This window comes from Pteropus medius, unplaced genomic scaffold, assembly GCF_902729225.1.
Source record: "Pteropus medius unplaced genomic scaffold, Ma_sr-lr_union100, whole genome shotgun sequence".
Classification (NCBI taxonomy): Eukaryota; Metazoa; Chordata; class Mammalia; order Chiroptera; family Pteropodidae; genus Pteropus; species Pteropus medius.
In genome coordinates this window covers 55,574,094-55,599,184 of record NW_024349800.1, presented here as the reverse complement: position 1 = coordinate 55,599,184, position 25,091 = coordinate 55,574,094, and the positions used below count along the sequence as shown (strand labels likewise).

Below are 25,091 nucleotides of genomic sequence, written 5' to 3'. Positions count from 1 at the left end.
GTGATAGCGCACGCGCCTGGGAGTTGAACTCACTTTTTCCTTAGGTAGTTTTTGGAAACATTTCTGCCCATAAGTTGGCCAGTAAACTAAAATATTCTGAATAGTTGCATATTAGAGAAGCTGGTCAGAGACTCTTACATCTTGTGAACTCAGGAGTGGAGACCAGAGACCATGAGGCTTAAGCGCTTCCCACTCCCACCTCATAAAAGCCTTTGATGTGGCAGTTCCGAATCTGTGATGCAGGTTCAAGTTGTTAAGAAATTCTGGGACGACATCACTCCTAATACCTGTTAACTTTGCCTTGCGCGTCTCCTGCCGCTGCTCGATTCCGGATGAAGGGAACTTTTCATGTTACAAATTCAGCATCAGCAGTCTTTCCCCTTACACAGGACCCTGCTCTAGATGGTCTGCTCGCCTTAGGAACACAGGACACAGCGGGCTGCTCAGTTGGCTGCTTTCTCTCTCCACACAGAGCTCCTGCTGGCTGAACGAGAATTAGGACAAAAAAAGCTCTGCAAACAGCAATCTGTCATGAGTCGGAGAAGAAAGGGATCTGATTAGAAGAAACAAGTGGTGGCTTTTGTGTGTGCCTCCTGCATCAGTACTTCCTCCGAGTCAGGGAGAATGGCACCCAGGGAAATGAGTAATGTTAGATTTACTACACGTTTACCTGAGATTAAGGGCGAGTTGGATACAGCCGGTATCTTTTGTTCTAATATTGACTTAGTCTTGTTGTCACAAATCAGCTATTGATTTTTGGGGTCCCCATTAGTCTCAGGGAAGAGAGCTAATCCTTCTTTCATGTTTGTTTATATACCATATTGGGCCAGAGCTCAGGGTGCACTTTTCACCTTGATCTGCAAGGAGGAAGACAAACACATGACCTCAGTACTAGAAGCCACCCTGGCTGGTCACTCTCCACTATTTGTTTAATTTCGCTCTGACTTCTGCCTGCCTTCTATTCCCAGGTATCGGGACATGTTACAAAGTGAAAGAGACCCTGAGATCAAAGCACTGGTCAGGATTTTACTAGGGGGCACCTCTGAAAGCGTTTGCAGGCCTGCATGAATGGCTGGAGATGTGACCTCTAGAAAATACTTTGCTCTCCAAATTGGGGCTAACAGATTTATCACTCACTGGGCCTGGGCCTTCCAGGTCAGTGGAGGGTTATTTTTTGTGTATTGTGTGCAAAGACATGGTAGTACTATTACAGAAGCCTGAAGAACAAATATTTGGAACATGCTTTCAGGATAAAAGAGACTTCTGAAAGCATAGGTTTGATTTTAGAATTCTCTATAAAAATGTTAACTTCATTGTCATCTGTTTGGGATCTTTGTCCCTGGACAGATTTCTCTTTCAGCCACCAGTACTGTGACAGTTCAAGATGATGGATGCTTTGTGGAAAGTCATTTTCTACCCTGTGGAAGGCTCCAATCAGATGATGGAGGAATTTTGAAGCACAGTTTGATTGTTTTTGTTTTATTAGTTGTCTGAAACATGTTTCCAAAAAAAGGGGGAACATCAACATATGCAATATTAAACAACTTTTTTCTATTCTGATTATCGAAAGGGCAGTTAATTTAATTTGGTGAGACATTCCTGTTCAAATCTGCAGAATAGAGAATTCACAGGCAATATAGTGCAGCATTTAGAGCAGAATTTGGTAGAATTGTGTTCGAATCCTGACTTATTATCTGTGCGACCTTGGGTGAGTTATTTTACCTCTTTAAGCCTTAATTTCATAATAGCATTGTGCCTTACCCATGAATAAGGGTAGCTGATATGATTATTGTTCAGTCCCCAGGACCTCCATTTAACTCCTTACGGATGATCGTGTCTTTTACTTTACAATGTCTACTGCTTTTTTTTTTTTCCACCTCAAAACATTTCTGTATATTCACCAATTCATTTTTTAAAGTGCTGAAAATTTTGTTGGTTCTTCCTTTGTGGCAGGTTCTGTTCTGTTCTTTATGCATATAGTTCTTTTCTTCCCCACAACCAGCATATTCCATTGCCTCTTAACTTATAAGAAAATCGAGGCTCAGCAAGTTTAGTAATATGCCCAATATGCTCATATAGGAACAAAAATCGTCTAGTTCCAGATCCTCTCTTTCTAACCTCTGTGCTATACTACCTGTCTTTAGTGCCTTAGATTTTAGTTCTGTACATAAGCCCCCTTGCATATTCAGTTTTTTCTCTCTCTACTAGTACTTTAATATCTTTCTCAAAGAATACCTAGATTTTTCTTAAATTAAATGAATTAATAAACAAATCTTCATTATTCACCTCTAAACTCCTTATGATTTGGTGGTTGTCCCACCGCCCCTGAAACTTTCCTCCCCAAGTTCACAATTGAATATAAAAATGACTATACGTGAACCAGAAAGTCAATCATTTCGGAGGCTGTTACAATACTCTGAGAGAGGGGGGTTAGTAGCTGGGACTAGAGAGGTACTGATGAAGATGGAGAATATTAGATTATTTTAGCGGATTTTGGAGATGTCTTCTTGGTATCATTACAGTTTTAGTATATGTGCTGCCAAAGTGAGCTCAAGGATATTTTGGAGATCATGAGGATGCACTGATTGATCTGATGTAGGAGGTGAGGGGAAAGAGGAATAATGATGCCTCCTAAGTTCCAGTTTGAATAATTAGTGGATGATGTTGCTGTTTATGGAGAAGAGTTGGCTTGGAGCAGGTATGGGAAAAGGAATGGAAATTAAGTAGTGTGTGTGTGTGTGTGTGTGTGTGTGTGTGTGTGTGTGTGTGTGTGTTTTCCCTGGGTGAGTGTTGTAGGATGGAGATGTCAAAGGATTATGAGTCTGGAGCTCAGAGAAGAGACATTGACATGACAATCATATGTGAAGCCATAGACATGATATTTAGAGAGAAAATGTAGACAGGAGAGAAGCAGCCTGGCAAAGAGTGCTATCATTTGGGAGGTGAGCAAAGACGGTAACAAAGGATCAGAAGAAGGAATAGACAGCGAAGTGAGAATAAAATGAGGAATGAATGCCCGTGTTACTGGAAATTACGTATGAATTCCTTGAGGTTTTCTGAACCAATGCTGCTGGTGAAAGTTTCTACACTCCTACACATTCAGCTTCCACTGCCTACGAGGCCTTACTCGACCCCTCTGCCTGACAGACTCCTACTGTTCCTCCAAGGTTTAGTCCAGTTCCTCTGGAAGACCCCTCTGATCCCTCACCGCTTGTTTGCTAGGTGGACATTTCCAAACTGCGGTCCTTTCCTCTGTCTCAACCCCAATACCCGGGTCCTTAGGCTTATGTTATCTGTCTTAGAAACTCCAGCTCCACTGAGGTGAGCTCCCCAAGGGCAGTGACCGAGCCTTTTAATTCTAATTTCCAGCAACTAGCACAGTGACTGAAAAAAAAATAATAAGTATTTGACTTTGTTGGTGGAATAAAATGTATGAATGACTGGCTTCCCTTTTGAGATGCAATATGCAGTGTCAAAGCATTTATTTCTCCTAGAGGGCTCCACTTACAAGCTCAACATTAAGTTCACTGGGCGTTCAATTCTGTTTATCTCCAATTGATGCAATTCACTTCCCTAAAGACCTCCTTCTATTGCTATTTACGGTGCCAATATCCTCACATCCTTCAAACTTGAAAACAAGAAATCACTGTTGACTCTTCTGTATATATAGCCAGTCAGCCACGATTCCTGTCCGTTTTCCCTAATACCCCTTGAATCTGAATCCTACTTTTCTTCTCTAGTTAACAACTTGCCCAAGGTCACCAAGCGACTCAGATGCAGAGCCAGGGTTGGAATCCATTCTGTCTGACTCACTAAGTAATATCACCTTTCTGGCCGATGCTCGAGTAACTGGGATCCTTTGATAACATGGGAAGTGATTCCAAAGAATGTAACTTGTAATTTTCTGGAATACTTTGGGAAGGAAAATACTCTGTGGACTTTTGTTTTGTCTTATGTCTGAGACATAAACCGGCTATTTTACGAGGCATTGACAGAGAAGTAGATGGATGACTAGTTTATTTTCCTCAGTAGGATGCAATCGGATGACTGTCTAAGGATATAAAGTTAATAAATATAGGAAAGTATTTGTATCTAGGACGTTTCTGGTAAAAATCATCAACTGGATTCACTAGGACATCTTACTTCCGCTCCTTAAGTTTCGATGTCTTCTCCTAAGATTAATCTGTTCCCTAGGATCTCATCTCAGCTACAGGATAAACTTTATAATTCTGAATTTTCCTACAATTTTGTCTTAACTCTGGCCGATATTCAGAGAATGTTTGGCGATAGAACGAATAAATTATTAAATGTGGCTTAGTAAGTAAATATGTAAATAGTACGCACACTAATACCAATTAACTGACTGATATTTTTTTCTACTTTCTTACCATTTGGCTGTCGAGGAAAGATGGAAAGTAAGTCACCCTATCCTAGTGTGACATTTTCTCCCCACTCGTAACTGTTCCGTCTTTGAAATCATGAATTCTCACATCCTTCTTTCTGATTTCTTTTCTACCCAGATTTTGCACTATACCGTTCTCTAACTCATTGGTTCTACCAGCTTATTTGATACCCTACTTTCAAAAATTCATAGTTCGATATTCTACTTCCTGCCTGATTAAAATAACTGGATGTGAACTCTTGCTATAAACACTATGAAAACTGAACAAAGATATGTGAACTGTTTTCAGACAGTGCACAACAGTAAGAACAGTACTGCGAGTCACCTGTGATTGTCCACTTTGATACTAGAACATGGCGCGGTGGGGGGGAAACGCAGGCAGAGCGTGGCGGACTCACTGAGATGAAGAGGGAAAGCAAAGAGATTGGAGAGACTGAGACAGCTGGAATTCGTAGAACAGAGTACCAGAAACAAGGAAGCTACACGAACTGCTGTGGACTGAATGAATGTGTTGAAGCCCTAACTCCCAACATGATAGGATTTGAAGATGGGGGTCTTCAGGAGGTAATTAGGTAGGAAATCTATGGGAAAACCTATAGCAATACTATGTTTAATTGTGAAACACTGAACACTTTTCTCCTAAAATTGGTACAAGACACAAGTGTCCCCTCTGACCACGTTGACTGAGAATTTTACTGTAGATCCCAGCTAGCGTGATTAGAGCAAGAGAGAAAAATAAAAGGCAAATATAAGGGAAAGAAAAAAGCACATTGTATTTCTTTTGCAAAAAAATATAAGCATGTGTTTTTTAAGATTTTAAAGAATCTACAAAAAAAAAAATCCCACTCAAACAAATAAACAAGATATCAGGATACAAAGTCAACATATAAAAATAGTTTTATTTCTATATACCAGCAAATAAAAATTGGAAAAATAAAAATACCACTTATAATAGTATCAGAAACATGAAAAATCTTAGGGATAAGTTTAACGAAATATATGTAAGACCTGTACACTGAAAACTACAAAACACTGGTGAAAGAAAGGAGGCCTGAATAAGGGATAAGATGTAACATTATGTTAAATTGGAAAATTCAGTGGTGTTAAGGTATCGATTTTCCTCGAGATGATCTATATATTCAGTCCAATCCCAACTAAACTCCCAGCCAGATTTTCTTTATTTGAAAACATCAAGAAGGTGATTCTAAAATTCCTATCAATATGAAAAGGATCTAGAATATTAAAAAGATTTTTAAAAAGGAGAACAAAGTTGAGGTGCTTACAATATCTGATGTCAAGACCTACTGTAAAACTACAGTAATCAGAAGAGGGTGAGATTAAAGTAAGGAAGGACAAAAGGAGCATTGGAACTTGATAATTATCTCCAACTCAGAATTCCCCTTTGAGTTGCACATTTTTTGATAATTATTTTACATCTCTTCTTGAATGTCTAAAGGACATTGTGATCTCCCTCCATCTGAAACCCAAGCCATTATCTTTCCCCCTAAATCTTCATTTACAATCCCCTGCTAACTGTGCAAAGCAGAAACTTAAGAGTAACCCTCAACCTCTCCCACTCTTCGCTACTGCACGTTACTGATTCCTTGCTAGGAACTTTCGGTCTTATCTCCTAAATATACATTGACTTCATCTGCATTTCTCTGCTTCCTCCACCCTATTCTACTATCTGCTGCCTGGACTTCTGAAAAAGTTTTCCAAACTAGTTAACCCACACCTACTCTTAACTACCTCTGCAGTATATTTTTTAAATGAAATTTTTATCATGTTAAACCTTGCTTAAAGTATTTCAATGTTTTTGCATAGATTATAGGAGAAAGATAAATTGTCATATGGCTTTCAAGATTCTACCTGGAATCTAGTCTTGTCCTTACTTGCTTCCTGACATCATCTTACACTACTCTGTCTCTTGCTTTCTCAGGGAGTAATGCCTTTTTTAATGCAGGGAAATACTCATAATTTAGTTGCCAAATGAATGAACAAAGTCATTACATACTTTTATGCTACCGCAGGCAAAAATATCATTATCATTATGCTACCGCAGGCAAAAATATCATTATCTTCCTATTTCCTATTGAAATTTGACAATAAGTTGACATTACATGTGAAGTTCTAACTTTTTAGACAATTGGTATAGTCGAATTACTGACACATGCACATGCTCCAAAATGATGGTTTCATGGTTTTCTTCCAAAATTCAATACATCACTTTTGCGATTTTGATAGTTATTAAGTGTTTATATTTAGCTACCTTCTTGTGAAATTGAGAACTGAAAGATTTACTTTAACAGCAAGTTCCAGCTCGTGCTTCTTTATCCATCACATGTAGTTCAAAGGGCTTGAAAATGTAGAGAGTTGCAGGATAACAGGCAAGCAGTTTGTTACTTCACACTCAATGTTTTAGAAGGGAGTTCTCAACTTCTCAGTCATCACACACGTAACAGAAGACATAGAAGACATGTGTCACACATTCCCACGGGATGTACTTGAGGTTATATGCAATTCCTTGAGTGCTAACTAAAATCCACCCAGTTCTCTCTCTTCAAAAAAGTAAATTGTTAAGCAAGTGAGTGAGAGTGACACTATTTTGGGGATAGCTTTGAATGTGACTTATAGTGTTCTAAAATTACATTATTCACAAGTTTCATACTTTACCTACTCTTAATAACAAATTATTTGTGGTGCATCTCACCAGTAAACTGGGCACAGGAATGTATTATGACACTGAAATATACAAATGTCTGTTTTAGAATGTAACATTTCAAGTCTTGAACCACCAATATGTTCTAGACTGAATAAATATAACAATAACCAGATTGAACACCGGAGGATAAATTATGTAACATTTATGTGCAAATATTAAAACATGCCCTTATATGAAAACGTTTTTCTGTTGGATGTGTCCATACACTCAAATATGCATACATATTCCCAGTAATGCTGCTTGTAAATTCTTTACCCACAAATATTGGAGAGTGGAGGGCATGGAATTCTTGTTAATCATACACATTTCTTAAACAGTTACAAGACTGGGGAGAGTAATATCCTCTGGGCTTATGTGAAGACAGCTGTGCTGTGGTTAATTCTATTAGTGACTGTACGTGGAGGAGTTATTAGGAGTTTATAGGTTCTAATGGGTTTAGCTGGTTTCCTCTCCCATTGATGTGCCATTTCTCTGAGTCATCCCCTGAAATTCCGGGTCTGTGAGAAAAACGGAGCATTTCTTCATCTAACCCCTGCAGCAGTCTCTTTTGTGGCATCATTTAGCTTTTTCTCGAAACCTGGAGCCCAGCATTTTCTACAAGGGTGTTTGTTCTCACGTTATCATCTTTAATGTCAAGAAAGGCTTTCCTGAAAAAATGTTAGGTCTGACTTTACGTTGCTTCTAGCCACAGATCCTAGTTCTGACTTCTGGACCACACTCAACCAACTTCTTTAGTAGTCTGCTGCTTCCTGTACTATTTCTTTGCTAATTTTTTTTTTTTTTTGTCTTCAACTTCCATTTTTTTCCTGCCTTTTTTTCCATGTGAAATGTTTCTCTAGCATCTCAAAGCATTGTGCCCAAGATGGAAGATGGTGTTCCAGATGGATACAATTCACATTTTTTTTTTAATATTCGGTGGATTCCTGAGGAAGTGGCCTTTAAGCTGAGGCAGATGGTGAAGGGAAGGTCCACAGGTAGAGGAAGAGCTTGTGGAACAACGCAGAATCATGAGTGTTTGTGGCATCATAGGAAAGTCAGCATGGCTAGCAAGTAGAGTACGTTATGCTAAGGAGTTTGATAATTTTCCTTCGGGTTACGTAGAGCTTTCAAATGTTTCTAAACAGCCATTGCATGGTAAGATTTGTGTTTTAGAAAATCTCCTTTGGTATTAGTGTTGCAAAGTATTTGCAAGGAATAAAATTAGTGCATGAAAATGAGTTAGGAGGTTTGTCCACATGAAAAGAATGGGATAGAAGCAAAGAAGGATCCTAGGCACATTTCTTTTTAATCCACAAGAGTAGGTAAATAATTAGAGGCCGTTCCTAAAATATAGGTCTTTTAGAACACACTTGGAGTCTAGGTCCTACCAACCCTGGGAAAAACACGTCCATTTTTCCCATAATGGTTCAGAAGCAGATTTGTTCCACTCACTATGGCCACGTGCGGTGAAAGTTGCAAATCAGGCCAAGTTTATCTCAAGATTTTCCTCTTCCGAACCTCTCTACCTTGTTTCCACCATGTCTCTCTCTGTCCTCTTCTGCAGGCCTCAGCTCTCCAGGTGCCCATCTTTCCTTTATTTTGCCTCATGGAAAAAAAGGAAGGAGACATGGTTAGCATGAAAATGGCCAGTTCTACAGGTAGACAATCCTGGAGTCATAGCCTGGCTCTGCTAGTTTTATAATCCTAGACAAGTTTGCCTTTCTAACATTCAATTTCTTCATCTGTAAAAATAGTCATAGGTTTATACACACACACACGCGCGCGCGCGCGCACACACACACACACACACACACACAATGTGTGGCATGGCATACAGTACACAAATAAGCAAAGTAAAATATTCATACCAAGGCATAGATTTAGAATTTGTAAAGAGTTTAGAAGAACAATGCTGAACCCAAAGACTGATATGAAGGAGACAGACCATCGTTTGAGGAAGACCTGTATCCAATGGCAACTTGTGTTGGTTGTGGAGGGGATGAGGTGGATGAGAAGGTTTGGAGCTGACTTTTTGCCAGATACCAGTGCCTGCCCAAGATGGAAGATGACTTTTGAGTGACACTTTTATCTCAAAGTGCAGAACTGTCTGATGGAAAGATTAACTGTGTTACATTCTGCCTAGGAATATTTTAAAGCCTAAATAAGCTGGAGACTCCTTTTTGCTTGGTCTTGGTGCCATCTCCATAGCTTGATTTCTACCTCTGCTGTCACCTGGTCCTTCTGTTCTGTTGGGAGAAACCGTGAGGGGAAGGCAGGGCTTTCTGAATCCTACGCCGCGTTATAATAGCAGGTTGTCAGTGTCTCACCACCTTCCCTGCAAAGTGGGTACTATTACAGATTCAGCAGACCGCACTGCCTTTACAGGGTTGTTGTTGCCCTCGGCAAAGCCTGGGTTTCTTTTACACTCTCACGTAAAGCGTAGACTACAGAAGTCACCACAGGGAAGGTGTATACAGATGGAGAGTTCGGATGGTTGAAAGGCAACTACTCATGCCTGAGCAACTCTTCCATATCAGTGGGACCCGATGTGCTGGGGACTTCGACTGCCTTCAGTGCTGGGAAAAGAGCACAGGAGATGTTTAGCACATGGATAAATGAGTAGATGAAGGCTGGTGGGGTAAACCGTGATCTCTCCATCCACCCAGGATTCTGCTCTGACACACGTATATGAAGACTCCTCTTGAAGTGGATCTGGAAAGCATTTCCAGTATGAACTTCAAATGCTAAGGATTCTCTCTGTATCCACCAGGGATTGATTCTTCATGAACATTCTTGAGGAAACAAACTCCATATTTTATAAACACATGAATCGGAGTTGGGTTTTATTTTATCTGAAAGATGCTGCCTTCAAATCTCAAAATGCGTTTCCTAGTGGCTTATTAACAAATATATATCCACTATTTCCAAGTCTCGTAGTTATATTTATTGATTCATTATGTTAGTGAACGATTTCTAAGTACTTGTTAGTACTTGTTAGTACCCTGAATAGTATCAGTTACTGTGGAGGATACCAAGAGAAATATGATAATGTGTTTATCTAGCTGTCTGCCCCCTAGAATGTAAATGCCTTGAAATCAGTGGATTTTTTTCTAACTTCTTTCTAGATGATTAATCCATTTCCTATATCTGCCATGTAATAGATACTGAGTAAGCAATTTTTGAAGGATGACTGAGTGGGTAAATTGAAGAACTATAGTGACAAACAAAGGGAGAAATTTTTCTGTCCATCTGAACACCCAACATTTTTTAAGCCAACTATTAAATAAACAATTAAATAAAAGCAGATAAGTTTGGTTTGCCCCATATTCAGTACTCAGAGGTCTCTGGAACTGCCGAGTCACCGTAATACTCCCATAGGGATTTATGAACCATTAGAAAAATATACATGATGCATATATTGTGAAATAATTTTCATTAGTATAACAAAAGTCTTGATGATGTAAATTTCAACTAAACAGACTGTTCAATAGCTTTGAAATGAACCAACTGAACACCTACTGTATAACGGACCCCTTCTATGGGGATAAAATAATTAATAAGGTCTTCAAAGATCTAATATTTCAGCTTGTGAGACGAGACACAGGCATCTGCAAAGCTATCTGAAACTAAAAGATTTAAAGGACAATGTTCAACCACATTACTAGTTGTGTCAATTACTTTCTAAAAGCATGATAATAAAAACAAATAATGATCCTTTTGGGCAGCCATGTACTGTCATCACTCTTGGATACCTTGGCCTTAAATTTTAAAGCTGATCTGCTCATGGTTCATAGGGCTGGCTCCTAATAAAAAGGAGCACGAGCCCTTTGATCCTTCCAACAAAAGTCTGACACTTATTGCTTTGCTCCTGTTGGTTCTTGTTCTTCATTCTATCCTCACATGTCCTACTTTGGGGCTCCAAAATACTCCTTAAACTGTTGGAAATCTGCAGATACTCTAGTTTTCCCTCGTGGCATTCCTTCTTAGCCATGGCTCCACCAGCTGGCTCCAGGCCCAGGACTACACCTTACAGAAGCTTCATGTCTGAGACACTCTCTATAGCTTCTTCGCAAGTCCCACCTTTGTGATATATGCAGGGATGTTTAATTCTCTGATGCTGAAAATCCCATCTTCATTTTTGATGGGTGTCTTGTTTCTACTATAATTCGAATTTGTATTTTTTCTGAGAGTAAAATGACATTATTCCTACATGACAGAACATGAAACTGGATTTTTCAGATTCAAAAGAAGTTCCATTACCACACTTACTTGAAACAACCAACTATTTCACTGCCATCTGGGAGCAAAGCCAACAAATACAAGTGGTCAGTTTCTTCGTGAGTAGGAGGAAAGGATTTAGGTTAGACTATTTTTGCGGTTCTTTATAGTTTTAATTTCCAAAGATTCTTTAACTCTGATTCCTGGGGAAGATAGAACTATATTGATCTGAATATCAAAATAAATATGTTATTTTTAGCCACATATTAGATTTAGAAGGAACTTAGGAATCATGCATGACAATCATCTTATTTTACAGACATGAAGAAAGAGGGCCAAGGGGACCTCAGCATCACATGCCAACTGAGTTCAGAGCTAAACGTGGCCTTAGGGTCTCTTGATTTTATTTCACTGATCTTCCATTGTCGCAGGAACTATAGCCTGCAGGAGTACTCTGGAAGCGAGTGCTTATAATTTCCCACAAAATCTGGCACATTTACACATACTAAACATGGGGTTTTGATTTAATACCCAGCTGTCGTAGAAGCCATTAAGATTGGCAGTTGATTCCTCCTCAGTTTATATTGGTCTACAACCCAGTAAACAACCCAGGCTTAATCCTGAGCCTGAGGTGCTCATTTTTGTTCCTGCTTCCCAGTGATTACTTAGCCCTTGCTGGAGAAATATTCTTAAACCACCATGAAGGCACAGCGAATTTAACTTTCTGAATCCGTTCTTTTTTCCATATGTGCCCTCTACCTGAGGCACCATATTCAGTGTTTCTGACCTAGAAAATATTCTATTTCATATTCCAGTGTTAAGCTTTTTAGAATTCAAGAATGACACCTAAAAGTTTTTAAAGCATTCTTAGGAAAGGCACGACGCTCTCTGGGCAAGACTGACAGCTCTACTTGAGAAGCGCTTACAACATGCTGAAGGGACTTCTCCAATCTTCCTTTACCAGTCTCTCCCGAGTCTTTGAATGATCACAATTTGCCTCCGTGTCTTCCGAAAATTTATGGAGAAAAGGAAACAACATTTTAAGACATGTTCATTTTTCCTTGAATCATAAAAGTTGTAGCCACCTTTGCATCCCCATTCCTTCCTCCCCAGCCACCATTTCTAGATTTAAAACCCTGGAAAAAGTACAATTCCACCAGCCACCCCGAGTACCCAGTGTCAGCAGCTCATATAAAACCTGGAAAAATATAGTGGGGATTAAAGAAATCTGTAAAACTGTGAAGTAAGGCCATAGCGTGTAAAATGCAATTCCTTTTACTGAGTACATAATTTATTAGGAAGGTTCTTTATTTATAGGAAATCTGCTTGACATCTTATCCTTGGCAACTGCTTATATTTTTTTAGGACAAAAATGGATAAAATGTCTCCCAATATAAGAATTCATTAATTTCTCAATAAATATCTCTATGTCTATGCTTCATACCCACCCCTCTACTCCTAAGCACAATTCTCCTTTTCTACCTTTCTTCCTCAAAATAAGTCACTTTCCTATAACCAGTCTCAGGGCTGGAACTAACGGGGTTTCATACCTATTCCTCCCTCTGTCTCCACGGTCTCCTCTTTCCCCGATGTACCACCACGCCCACCATTAAATTCACTGCTGTAAGTAACAAGCATGTGACTTTTGGACTCCCATGGCTATTCAGATTCAGTTCTCTTGTAGTTCCATGAGTAAGGGGGGATTTGGTCTTTTCCATGGTTATTTTCTCAGGAAAACACCAATTACCCACAATTTTGTACAGCTTTGCAAATAAAAGGAGTCCTTCAATTTCAGACCCCGTTTCTCAAAATAGAGTAGAGAGACATCAATGTCACAAACACTTTCTGTTGGCCAGAGCCCCCCTCTCTTTCCAGACATACTGTTTTTATATGTCTGAGCTTCCCAATACCCCCAGGTTATAGAACCTTCACGAATGCCTTTAGCCGCATATTGAGTGGGGCTATGTGAGCATCGGGTCTTGGGTGTAGTAACTTTTGATCTTCGAAGATTATTGTCCTTTGCAGTTTCCAAAGCTCCATTTAGTTCTTGGAATGAGAATGCCCTGATTTATTTTCTCGAAGTGGATCTCTGAGATGTTATATCGTATTGTCATCTCTAGGGTTTCTTTCTGTTCTGAAGAAGGATCGGAAAAGTTTCACTCATTCATTTCAGAGACAAAACTACCATTTGGGGCTGAGGCAGGAGAGTGGGTGGGATACAGCATAATATGTGGGCACCGATCAATGAAGGGCAAGGTGAAGAAGAAATAGAGAGAAGGCCCTACTCTGAGCCCAAAACATGAAGTATTAAGCCAGCTGGCTCTATGATGCTGCCCCTAATTTTCCAACTCTATTTATACCCACAGTTCCATTGGTAGCCAAGGGGCTATCTCAGACCCCAATAAGCTTATCCTAAGGTCATTGAGAGGAGCGTATGTATGGAGTATGGGTGTGAGGGTATAGGTGTTAACAAAATTCATGGTCTCATAAATTTCTTACTCAAAACTTTGCACGAAAGGCAAGATATGCCATGGCAAAAACTAGGTTGTCACTTCCTAATTTATTTGTGGAGACTTCATGTTGAAAATAAAGCAATCAAAGTTCAAGTTTTTAAAAACTTATAACTTATTTCAGTGAAATATCAAGTTAAAAAACTCTTATTTTAGGATTTGTATTTTCATCAGTTGTCCCAAATAGTAATAACAGTGAACTTACAGTTGGGATGGTGCAGGAAGAAAGGCTAACGTTAAAAGGGAAAGTGAGTTAGAAAGAGCTCTCTGTTAGTCTTCCTTAGCTCATCTTTACACCTGAACAAAAGCCAGATCTGTGCACTGTTTGGTTTGGTGACTTGGTGACTTGTTCATTTACCCTGGAAAATAGATTATGTATCTCCTCAAGATACCACACAGTCCTGAATGTAAAAAAGCAAAACAAACGAACATACAAACAAAAACAACTATCAAGCCTAGGCTAGTCCCAGTCTTAATTATCGCTATCATCATTATTACTGTTAGCCATCATATATAAAATACTGTGAGCCAAATACAGTACTATTTTATATCGCATTTAATCCTAATAACAACTCTATGAACTATAGTTTCCACCTGCATTCAGTGAGATTCAATGTTACACCTCTCGCAACTGACCGAACTTTAAAAGTTCATACTATCAACCTGCATGAAATCTGTTTCCTAATGAAAATATATCCTAACATGTATTTTCTTCTAGCAACATGGACCAAAAAGAAAATTCTGACTTTGGTTAAATTTGTGTCAAATTCGGTAGTTCTGGACCACAGGTCCCTTTTTGGACTCAGAAATTTCTGTGATCGGTATTGATTCATATAAGAAGCAAAGTAAATGAGACCATGGGACAGGGACGAGGAGGTAATTTAATCATCCTTCGGCTGAAAAAGTAATCATTATTAGGTTAAAAATAATTTGAAGAGTTCCATTTATTTAAAAGCCATAGCTTCTCTAAGAAATTTTATGGATACTTATTTTTATTTTATGGAGTTTTTTGGCTGTTGTTGCCATTTGTTCTCCTTTTCCAGTTAGAGATGACACAGTTCCTCACCAACTGTTCTTTTTTATTGTGAAAGATTTTGAATATAATGGTAAAAATAGAGAATAATAAGAAACATCTGTGTCCCTTTTCTAATCGTGTTCTCTCTCTTCTTCAGAGAGATCATCATAAATTCAATATCGCTGATTCCAGGAATGGTTTTATACATCTGTATCTGTAGGTATTCATATGCTGCTAAGTGTTTTTCAAGTTTTTAAATTTGATGTGAATAATTTCACATTTTATGCATTCTGCTTCAAGTTGTTTATGTTTTTGAGAATCATTCCTGTCAAAATATGAGATTCATTCATTTAAAATGCTTTGTAGTATTCTAGAGTTTAAACACGCCACAATTTTTTGGTCCATTGTCATGTTGATAGACATTTGTGTTGTATCTTCTTCTCCTCCTCCTCCTCCTCCTCCTCCTCCTCCTCTTCTTCTTCTTCTTCTTCTTCTTCATCTTCTTCTTCTTCATCATCAATGCTCAGTAAGCAGGCTTTTATGCACTAGTATATAAAATTTTATCAAATTTATTTAGAGTTGTTATCGAGATGTAGAATTGCTGGCTAGGATCAGGGAGCATGTCTTTCTCTAGCATATTGCCAAAATTCACCTGGCCTGAGAGTTCCAAACACCGGAATGGGACTTCAGCAAGCAGAAAGTGGATTGGATGAAGTAGGTTAGTTTCATGGGTAGACACAGAGGAGTATGCAACGCTGCTTTCTTTCCATGAACCTGCTGTGATAACAATGAATTCCTTGCTCTCTTGAAAATTTGCTAGATTGTAATCTGAGGCTGAGATTTCTATTTATATTGAGTTTTTCTGTTTCAATTATTTTTCCTTCTCACTCCCTTGTGAAAATAAAATGGGTTCTCTCTGAGCATTCTGTGGAAATAATGCTTCTCAGTTAGGTGACTAGCAGTAGACTGTGTTGACACATTTGAGAGTTGAAAAAGCAAAAGTTTACAATAGAGCAGTGCTTCTCAGACTGCAATGTGCCTAGGAACCACCGGGGTGTCTCATGAATTAACAGATTTCTGTTTAATTCCTGGGGCTGGGCAGACTCCAGTTCTAACAAGCTCCTACATGATGCCAATGCTGCTGCTGGTCTGAAGACTACACTTTGAGTACGGGGCAGGCTAGCCTAGAGGGAGCAAGCATTTGCCAATATTTAAACCTTTCTGGGACTTAATGCAAATTATTTTTTTAAATCTCTTACCTTTTATTTTTCTTTAAGTATCAAAAGATTATGCAATAAGCAGAATTTAGGGCCATCTTCTTTTAAATATATCCTTATTATATTCTTGATAGAAAGGTGAGCGATTTGGTCTGTTGAAATATATCCTAGGTATATCTGTCAATCTCATTTTTGATGAAATAATCGAGTGTGTACTTAAGTCAAGCACAGTAATGCGTCAATGCTGCAATAACTCTTTTTTTCCCTAGATTTATTGAGATAAATTGATGTGTAATGTTTTGTAAGGTTAAGGTGTACAATGTGATGATTTGATAACATATATTGCAAAATGATTACCACAATAAAGTAAGTTAGCACATCCATTGCCTCATACAATTACTGCGTCTATGTGTTGTGTGTGTGTGTGTGTGTGTGTGTGTGTGTGTGTATTTAAGCTCTTCTTTCTTGGCAGCTTTCAACTACATAATGATACAGTATTGTTAACTATAGTGGCCATGCTGTACATTAGGTCCCCAGAACTTATAACTGAAAGTTTGTTTCCTTTGACCAACATCTCTCCTTCCTACCCACCCACTTTTCCCTCATACCACTCCACATCTTGGCCCCTAGCAACTACAATTTGTTTTTATGAGTTTGGCATTTTTAGATTGCACATTATAAGGGAGATCAGACGGTATTTGCATTTTGCTGCCTGACTTTTTTTCATTTGGCCTAATACCCTCAAGATTCATCCATATCGTTGAAAATGGAAGAATCGCCTTCATTTTTATGGCTGAATAATAGTACTGTGTGTGTGCGCGTGTGTGTGTGTGTTCATCATTTTCTTTTTTCGTTCATTCATTCAAAACATTTAGGTTGTTTCCACATTTTGGCTATTATGAATAATGCTGTAATAAATATGGGTGCAGATATCTCTTCAAGATACTGATTTCATTTTCTTTGGATACATACTCAGAAATGGTCTTACTGCATCATATCGTAGTTCTGTTTTCAATTCTTCTGAGTAGCCTCCATGCTGTTTTCTAAAGTGGCCGATCAATGTACATTCCCACCAACAGTGCGTGAGGATTCTCTTTTCTCCACACTCTTGCCAAAATTTATTACCTGTTGTCTTTTCCATAACAGTAATAATAATGTCATTTCTTGTTAATTCTAACAAGTGTGAGGTGATCTCTTATTATGTTTTTAATTTGTATTTCCTCGATAATTCGTGATTTTGAACACCCTTTTAATGCACCTGTTGGCTGTGTATGTGCCTCCTTTGGAAAAATAGATGTCTATTTAGATCATCTGTTCATTTTTTAAACAGACTTTTTTCTTTTGAGTTGTATGAGTTTATTTACATTCTGCATATTAACCCCTTATTAAGTATATGGTTTGAATCCATAAGGTATCTTTTTATCTTATTGATGCTTTTGTTGCGCAGAGGCTTTTTAGTTTGGTGTAGTCGCACTTGTTAAGTTTTGCTTTTGTTACTTGGGCTTTTGGTGTCATATCTGAAAAATTGTTGCTAAGATCAACATCAAGGAGTTTCTCCCCTGCGCTTTATTCTAGGAGTTTTATGGTTTCAGGTCTTACATTTAGTCTTTCAAATGTTTCACATTAATTTTTACGAGCAGATTAAAATAGAGATCTAATTTCATTCTTTTGCATGCGAATATACGTTTTTTTCCAACACCCCTTGTTGAAGATACTGTCCTTTTCTGTTGAGTAGTCTGGGTTCTCTTGTTAAATATTAGCTGACCGTATATGCGTAGGTTTATTTCTAGACTCTCAATTCTGTGTCTTTGGTCTATATGCCTGTTTTAATACCATAATCACACTATTTTGATTACTATATATTTGTATTCTAGTTTGAAATCAAGAAATATGATGCCTCTAGCTTTGTTCTTCATCCTCAGGATTGCTTTGGCTGTTTGAAGTTTTAGGATTGCTTTTTTGTTTTTGTAAAAAATGCTGTTAGAATTTTGATAGGGATGACACTGAATCTACAAATGCCTTTGGGCATTTTAACAATATTAATTCTTCTGATCCATGAACACAGGATATCTTTCCGTTTAGTTTTGTCACCTTCAATTTCTTTCATTAATGTCTTATAGTTTTCAGTGTATAGATCTTTCCCTTCCTTGGTTAAATTTATTCCTAAGTATTTTATTGTTTTTGATGCTATTGCTAATGAGATTGCTATCGTGATTTCCTATTTGAATAGATCAGTGTCGTATTAAAGAACTGATTTTTGTATGCTGATTTTGTATCCTGCAACTTTACCGAATTTGTTTATTAGTTCTAACAGTTTTGTGTGTAGTGAGAAGGATTAGGTTTTATACAAATAGGGCCGTGTCATCTGCAAACAGAGAAAATTTTACTTCTTTTCAAATTTGTATGCCTTTTTTTTTCTTGCGGAAATGCTCTGTAAAGGACTTCCAGTACTGTGTTGAATATGAATGGTGACAGTGGACGCTGTTGTTTTATTCCTGATTTAGAAGAAAAGCTTTCAGACTTTCCTAATGAGTTGTAATGCCTCTTCTATCATTTCTAATTTTGAGTCTTCTTTCTTTTCTTCTTATCTAGGTAAAAGTTTGTTAATTTTTTTTTATTTTAAAAAAACTGCTCTTCATTTTGTTGATCTTTTTTATTATTTTTCTGTTTTCTATTTCATTTATTTCTACTCTGATCTTTGTTATTTTCTTCATTTTGCTAATTTTGGATTTAGTTTATTATTCTTTACCTAAAGGATGTAAGTTAGGTTCTTTATTTTTTTCTTAATGTAGGTTTTTATCACTGTAAAACCTCTTTTTCTTCATCACGTAAGTTTTGCTATACTGTTTAATTTTGTTTGTCTCAAAATATTTTTTTAAAATTTTCCATTTGATTGCTTCTTCAACCCACTGGTTTTCCAGGAGAGTGTTGTTTATCTCCACATATTTGTGAATTTTTCATTTTCTCTCTTGCTTATGATTTCTACATTCATACCATTGTGTACGAAAAGATACCTGGTATGATTTCAAACTTCTTAAATTTTCTAAGACTTGTTTTGTGAATTAGCACGTGATTTATCATGAAGAAATTTTTTTTTTTTGCATTTGAGAAGAATGTGTGTTTTGTTGCTGTTGGATAGAATGTTTTGTTACATCCATTTGATCTAAAATATGATTCAAGTCCAGTGTTTCCTTATTGATTTTTTTATCTGAATGATCAATCTGTTATTCAATTCCCCTATTATTATATTTTTTGGAGTATTGAATTCCCCTATTATTATATTTTTTTTCTGCCTTCAGTTCTGTTAGTATTTGCTTAATATATTTAGGCACTCTGATGTTGGGTAAGTATATATTTATGATTCTTATATCATCTCAATAAATTGACACACCTTATCATTTTATAATGACCTTCTTTGTCTCTTATTACAGTTTTTGACTTAAAGTCTATTTTCTCTGATATAAGTGTAGCTACTCTTACTCTTTTTGGGTTTCCATTTGTGTGTAATATCCTTTTCCATCCTTCCTATTGAGCCTATGTATGTCTTTGAAGCTGAAGTGAGTCTAGGCAAGCATAGAGTTGGAATTTTCATTCAACCACTTTATGCCTTTCGTTTGGAGAATTTAATCCATTTACATTTAAAATAACATTGACAGGTAAGGACTTACGAATGTGATCTTATTGTTTTCTGACTCTTTTGCAATTCCCTTGTTCCTTCCTTCCTCTCTTGTCTCCCTTTGTGAATTGATGATTTTCCATAGTGGTATACTTTGATTCTCTTCTATTTATCTTCTGTGTATCTACTATAGGTTTTCATTTTGTGATTATGATGGAGCTTGCATGAAACATTTAATTAAGAGCTGGGGAAGGAAGCCAGGAGCTTGCTCGTGTACTCCACTTACTCTCATCCAAGAAATCACAGGCTGAGAAAGTTTCTCTTGGTGCTGAGCTATGCCAGCGTGGGGAAGGTGTGATGGGGTTAAAATGAAATTATTCCTCTCCTCTCACCCTCTTCAATGCATCCAACCTTGGATTTTTTTTTTCCTCTCAAATAGTATGCTGAAATGTGTTAGTGGGACTCCCGGACTCCCCAAAAGGCCTTGGTTAATTGACAGAAATCGTTGTTCTTTGAGGGGAAGATGGTAGGAAATGTTTATTTCACCATGTTGATGATGTCACATCTACATTAATGTACTAGGCTCTGCACCACATTATGAGCGAAGTCTGTGATTTTTAGGTGCCGGGTACTACTTCAAAACGATATTATGAAGTAATAAAGTATGTAAATATAAAAATAAAAAACATAAGAGGAGTACAAGAAAATATAAAGGAAGACATCTATTCTTATAAGGAGAAAAACCTTTCTAAGTATAAAAAGAAAGGCAAAAAAATAAAAGAAATATCAAAATATCAAAAATTTAAATATTGAGGTAAAAAATACTATAAACAAAATTAAAAGAAAAATCTAATGTTGGAAAACTAAAATGTGGCACATAATTTTTAAGAATTTCATAAATGAAATGAAATCATAAAGAAAATATGAAAACTACAACAAAATGTACATATAATATAAATAGACAATTTGCAATAGAATTAATACAAATAGTAAATGTGAAAACCTTAACTCGTTATACTAAAAAAAATTCAAATTAAATAAAAAATAAAATATAATTTTCATTCATGCTATTGGCCATTGTTCTCAGTTACCCTTCTCTTCTTTTTTTTATTTTAATTTTTACTTCTTTCCTCCTCTCCCCCTTTTGAAGCATTTCTGCCTATGTTATTTATTTCACTCCCACCATCAACTTTCCCCATCAAAATTTATCCTCCGGGAAGAATCACATCATAAAATAAGGAAATACAATTCCTTTTCATACTTTGTATTTTCTCTTATTCTGTTTTACGTTAGAAAAATAAAAGGTGCTTTTGTTTTAATCTCAGGTGGGAGGTGAAATTTGGTCAACTTGTGTACTTCCCCAAAGACCCAAACACATTGTTACGGTCGCACACCATCATGTCAGAGGCAGTTGGGCAATCAGGAAGGGCTCCAATACTTGGATCCGAGTTTCAAAAGAAGAGTAAGAGAGTGAGCAGTCTAGGGGAGAGAGGAGGTGGCAATGGATTTGGAGGAGAAGAAAGACACGAGGAGGGAAGGAAAAGACGGAGAGGAGGCAATTGCTCCCCACCATCTCTGCAGAAATATAGAAACCTGGAGACTACGGTCAGTTTTCCAGGAACTACCATTTGGGTTCCTAGTCTTCATGGTGCCAAATGCCAGGTCATATGTGTCATGAATGAGAACACTGAAGAAGACGTCAGTCCTCTATCAGAAGGGCACACGATTCCTGTCCACCTCAGCTGTTTAACAGGGTATACTGAATAAATACAAATCACGTGGGTACTAATGGTCACAGCCACCTGACTATACCTTTTCTTTTAAATGAAGTACCAGGAATCCCAGCTCTAAGACCAGGATTAAGTAAAATGCTTCAGGATAGGGAAGTTGTAGTAGATGCTGTTTTTATATGGTAAAAATATTTATTATTTTCCTAAGTAAATATTATTCATCATTAAGTATAATGGCTGACCAGACTATGTAAAAGCATCCTAATTGGAGAATAAAAACATATGTTCCTGACTTACATTGGTCATAAGAATAGTTTAGCATAAATCTTTCTAATACATCTGCCTTCCCATTTACAGAAATCGCCTTGACCTCAGTAGTGTAAATGTAATCCCTTCCTGACCAATCCTCCAGTAGAGAAGTGGCTTCTAAGTCATCACATAATAACTGCTCCTTTTAAAGAATTCTGGCAAATCCTCCCAACATACTCACCATGTAGCAGAGACCTGGAGCACACTCCTAGGGACGGGAAACTTGTGAATGTGTGTCTTTTATTTTGCGTGGGGTTGCCAAGTTTGCACTGGACGAAGACTAAGGCTTTTCTAGGAGTGGGGATAAGGTCATCTCTGAATTCCTGGCATTTCTGATTGTGCTGGGTCAAGTGCATCAAAGATTAGTTATCAGAAAGGCAGCAGGAGAGCTCACTTTTCTTTTTCAGAACCTGGTCCTTTGCACTGGATGGATAGAAAGAGATTGGGAGCCTGTTGCTTTGGGTGTGCAGTAGGAGAGAGTCATCCTCTGAGCCTAACCTTGGCACATGCTGATTCTTCTCTACCTGGAAAGCCCACTCTGCTTACCTACACCCCGTGCACTTCCCCCTCCTCCTGCCGATAGGAGAGCATTCGTCTCTCAATGCCTTTGGTTTACTCTTCATAAGGAGCCCTCGCTTTGCTCTGTGTGCTTCGCGCTCTGCCCACCATGTGTTTTTGTCTCACTGTGTAACACGGTCCCATTTCCCAGTCCCATTCCAATGGGTCTCTGTCCCATTGGAGCAACAAGGAGCCTTGGAAGAGAATGAGCTTTGCCCTTAGACAAACCAGCAGTTCTGTCTCATCGTAGTTTAGATGTGGAACTTTGGGAAAATTTCTCTCTGAGTCCTAGTTTCTGTCATGAAGATGGGGAACAAAAAGATATTCTTTGCAGTGAAAATAATGTAAACCATCTAGTATAGTGTTTAGTACAGGGTTGGCATGACATTTATGTCATTTATATTATTTTAAGATCTTTGAGTAGGTGAACATTGCTTTTAATCTGTATTTTACCCCACAGCAGTTGAATAGAGCTAAAACATGAAAGAGTGAGATTTGTGAAAACTGAGGTAGTATAACTTTGCTGCTAATTGTGTGATTTGAGGAAATTTCTTAAACTCTCTCGATCCAAATTATATCATCTAAAATTTGTCAGAATAAGAGTAAATATTCCACAGTCTTCTGGGGTGATTCAATGTAATGATGTATTAAAGTAATTAACAAAGAGCCCACCCAATAAATATCGAATGAACGAATATTAGGGACTGTTCCTTAGAAAATGCAGCTTAAGATCAAGCCAGGAATAATTGTCTCTCCAACTAGATTGGCCTCCCCCTCTTCCCAGAGCTGTCTCTTGGGGGGGGGGGTTATGGGGATTTAGGGCATCTCTGGGCCATGGCCCTCGTGTACAGAAGTGGAAGCCGAAGCTCGAGGAGCTCTGAGAAGTGGCCCAGGCCACACAGGGAGCTAATGGCCAAGCCTATCAGAGTGCTGGCTGTTTCCACAGTTCTCCAGGGTCTGACCTCTCTGCCACCTCTCATTTCTGTGCCTTTTGACCTACAGGAGTGCACAGCAAGGCCTTCGACAAATAAACAGTGGCCTAGAGATTAAACTGCACCTGAAGCTGGTTATGCAGGTTCACTTAGCATTTGAACCAAGGGCGGAAACTCGGCTGTACCCAGACTGCAAAGGGATTAACCCATTCTGTGACTCGGCCTGTGAATTACTACTCAACTTAGTAAACACAAGAAGGGAGGGAAGAACTAAGTCTCATTAAAGAAACACAAACCTGTATAAAAAATTTAAACAAATAGAAAAGAAATCAATAACAAATAAAACAATTGGAAAAAAACTAAGTGTGGTTAGATATGCAGAAAAAAAAGGCCATACAACCTTTCTTCTGGCTTTCTCATCCATCACAGACAAGAAAAGAATTAATGAAATACAGCGAAAGGGGTCATTTTCTGTGAGAAATCGTGGGGGCCATTTTAGAATTCTGCCCACCGCCATCCTGGTTCAAACCCCCATCTTTCTAATTACTCTGCTTCAGCCAAATCGGGCTGCTTTGTGTGCCCTTGAATGAATGAGCTAGCTTTACTCCTACCTCAATGCCTTTGCATTTGCCATTCCTGCTGTTCAGATAAAGGTTTTGCTCAGAAGTTACATCCACAGAGAGGCCATTTTGACCATTTTAGTTAGGGAGCTTCCTCTCTAACTCTCTGCCTTCTCATGGAAATGTCCTCTTTAGTTTCCCAATGCTTATTGCCACTTCAGTGTGATTCATTTACTTCTTGGTTTCTATATTTGTTGTCTTTCATTGTGCCCCTGCTCCCACATAAACTCCCTGACGGAAAGGACACATCCTGTCCTGTTCGTCGCTGTATCCCCAAGGCCTGGATTCGTACTGGCACATAATAAGCCCTAAGCACATGCACGAATGCGCGTTTTGTGGAAAGTGAGAGGATAGAGGGGTGGTAGAAGCGAGTCGTGAGGAAGGAGGACACGGCGTTTGGCTGGAGCCGAAGGCCTCGATGACTCATTAAGAGCTTGAGTACAAATGAAGAGAAAGGAACTCTTGGAGAGACAATGAAGCTGTTAGAGAATGTAAGTTCACAGGCGAGTTCCAAGTTCAGGCCTGCCCCCTCCCCCGTGTTTAGGGGACACTGAGCTTTGAGCATACCACTTGGTAATGGCGTCTCTGGCCCACCTCCCGCCACCATGCCCTCCACTCTCATTCCTTTTGGGCTGTAGAACAAATCTGCCTTCCCACTTTCCCTTGTCCAGAGGGGCGGCAGACGAAAGGGTAACCTTAGATATGTATGATGCTGGCTTAACGGAGAAAAAGCGTGACTTGTGATACCAACCGTTCAATGTTAATTTCCAGGTACCTTTAAGGGGCGGGCAGAGCAAGTATGCGGCCATCAGAATTACCTTCTTTTCCATCGAGTCCAGGATGAGCCTCCTTCCACACCTTGAGCTGGACGCAGTGGATGCGGATATAAGTTTCCAGATCTGCAGTTCATTAACCTCTTGTCTTGGTACGATATTATTTTCAAAATCCCCCAATGGTTTATTGTGAAGGAAAAGAATTCCCCTATGTGACCCATGTTGAGTACATGTGTGTAATAAATTTGGGGATTTTAGCATCCCTTGACAATTACATTTCTTGCTATGTCAGCTATTTTAACACATTTTCTCCTCAGTTATAGTTGGATTAATTATATTTATGCCCAGACATTAGCCAATGATATTATATTCCAAATAAGACTTGTTTATACTATTTACTGTTTTTCATTTTCTATTATTTTTTCTAATTATTTTTTCGAACTTTTGTTGAGGGAGGAGATATATTAAGATACTTTGAGCACTCTGAACC

General features: G+C 38.3%; 1 long non-coding RNA gene across 1 annotated transcript in view; it reads left to right on the top strand.

Annotated features, from left to right (window-relative positions):
- Positions 1–24,875, top strand: part of LOC120621934 (uncharacterized) — a 53,931-nt gene extending 29,056 nt beyond the window's left edge. Inside the window, exon 2 of the long non-coding RNA XR_005658350.1 lies at positions 24,600–24,875. This is a non-coding gene — a long non-coding RNA (uncharacterized LOC120621934). The remainder of the gene's footprint in view (positions 1–24,599) is intronic.
- Positions 24,876–25,091: the final 216 nt, after the last annotated feature.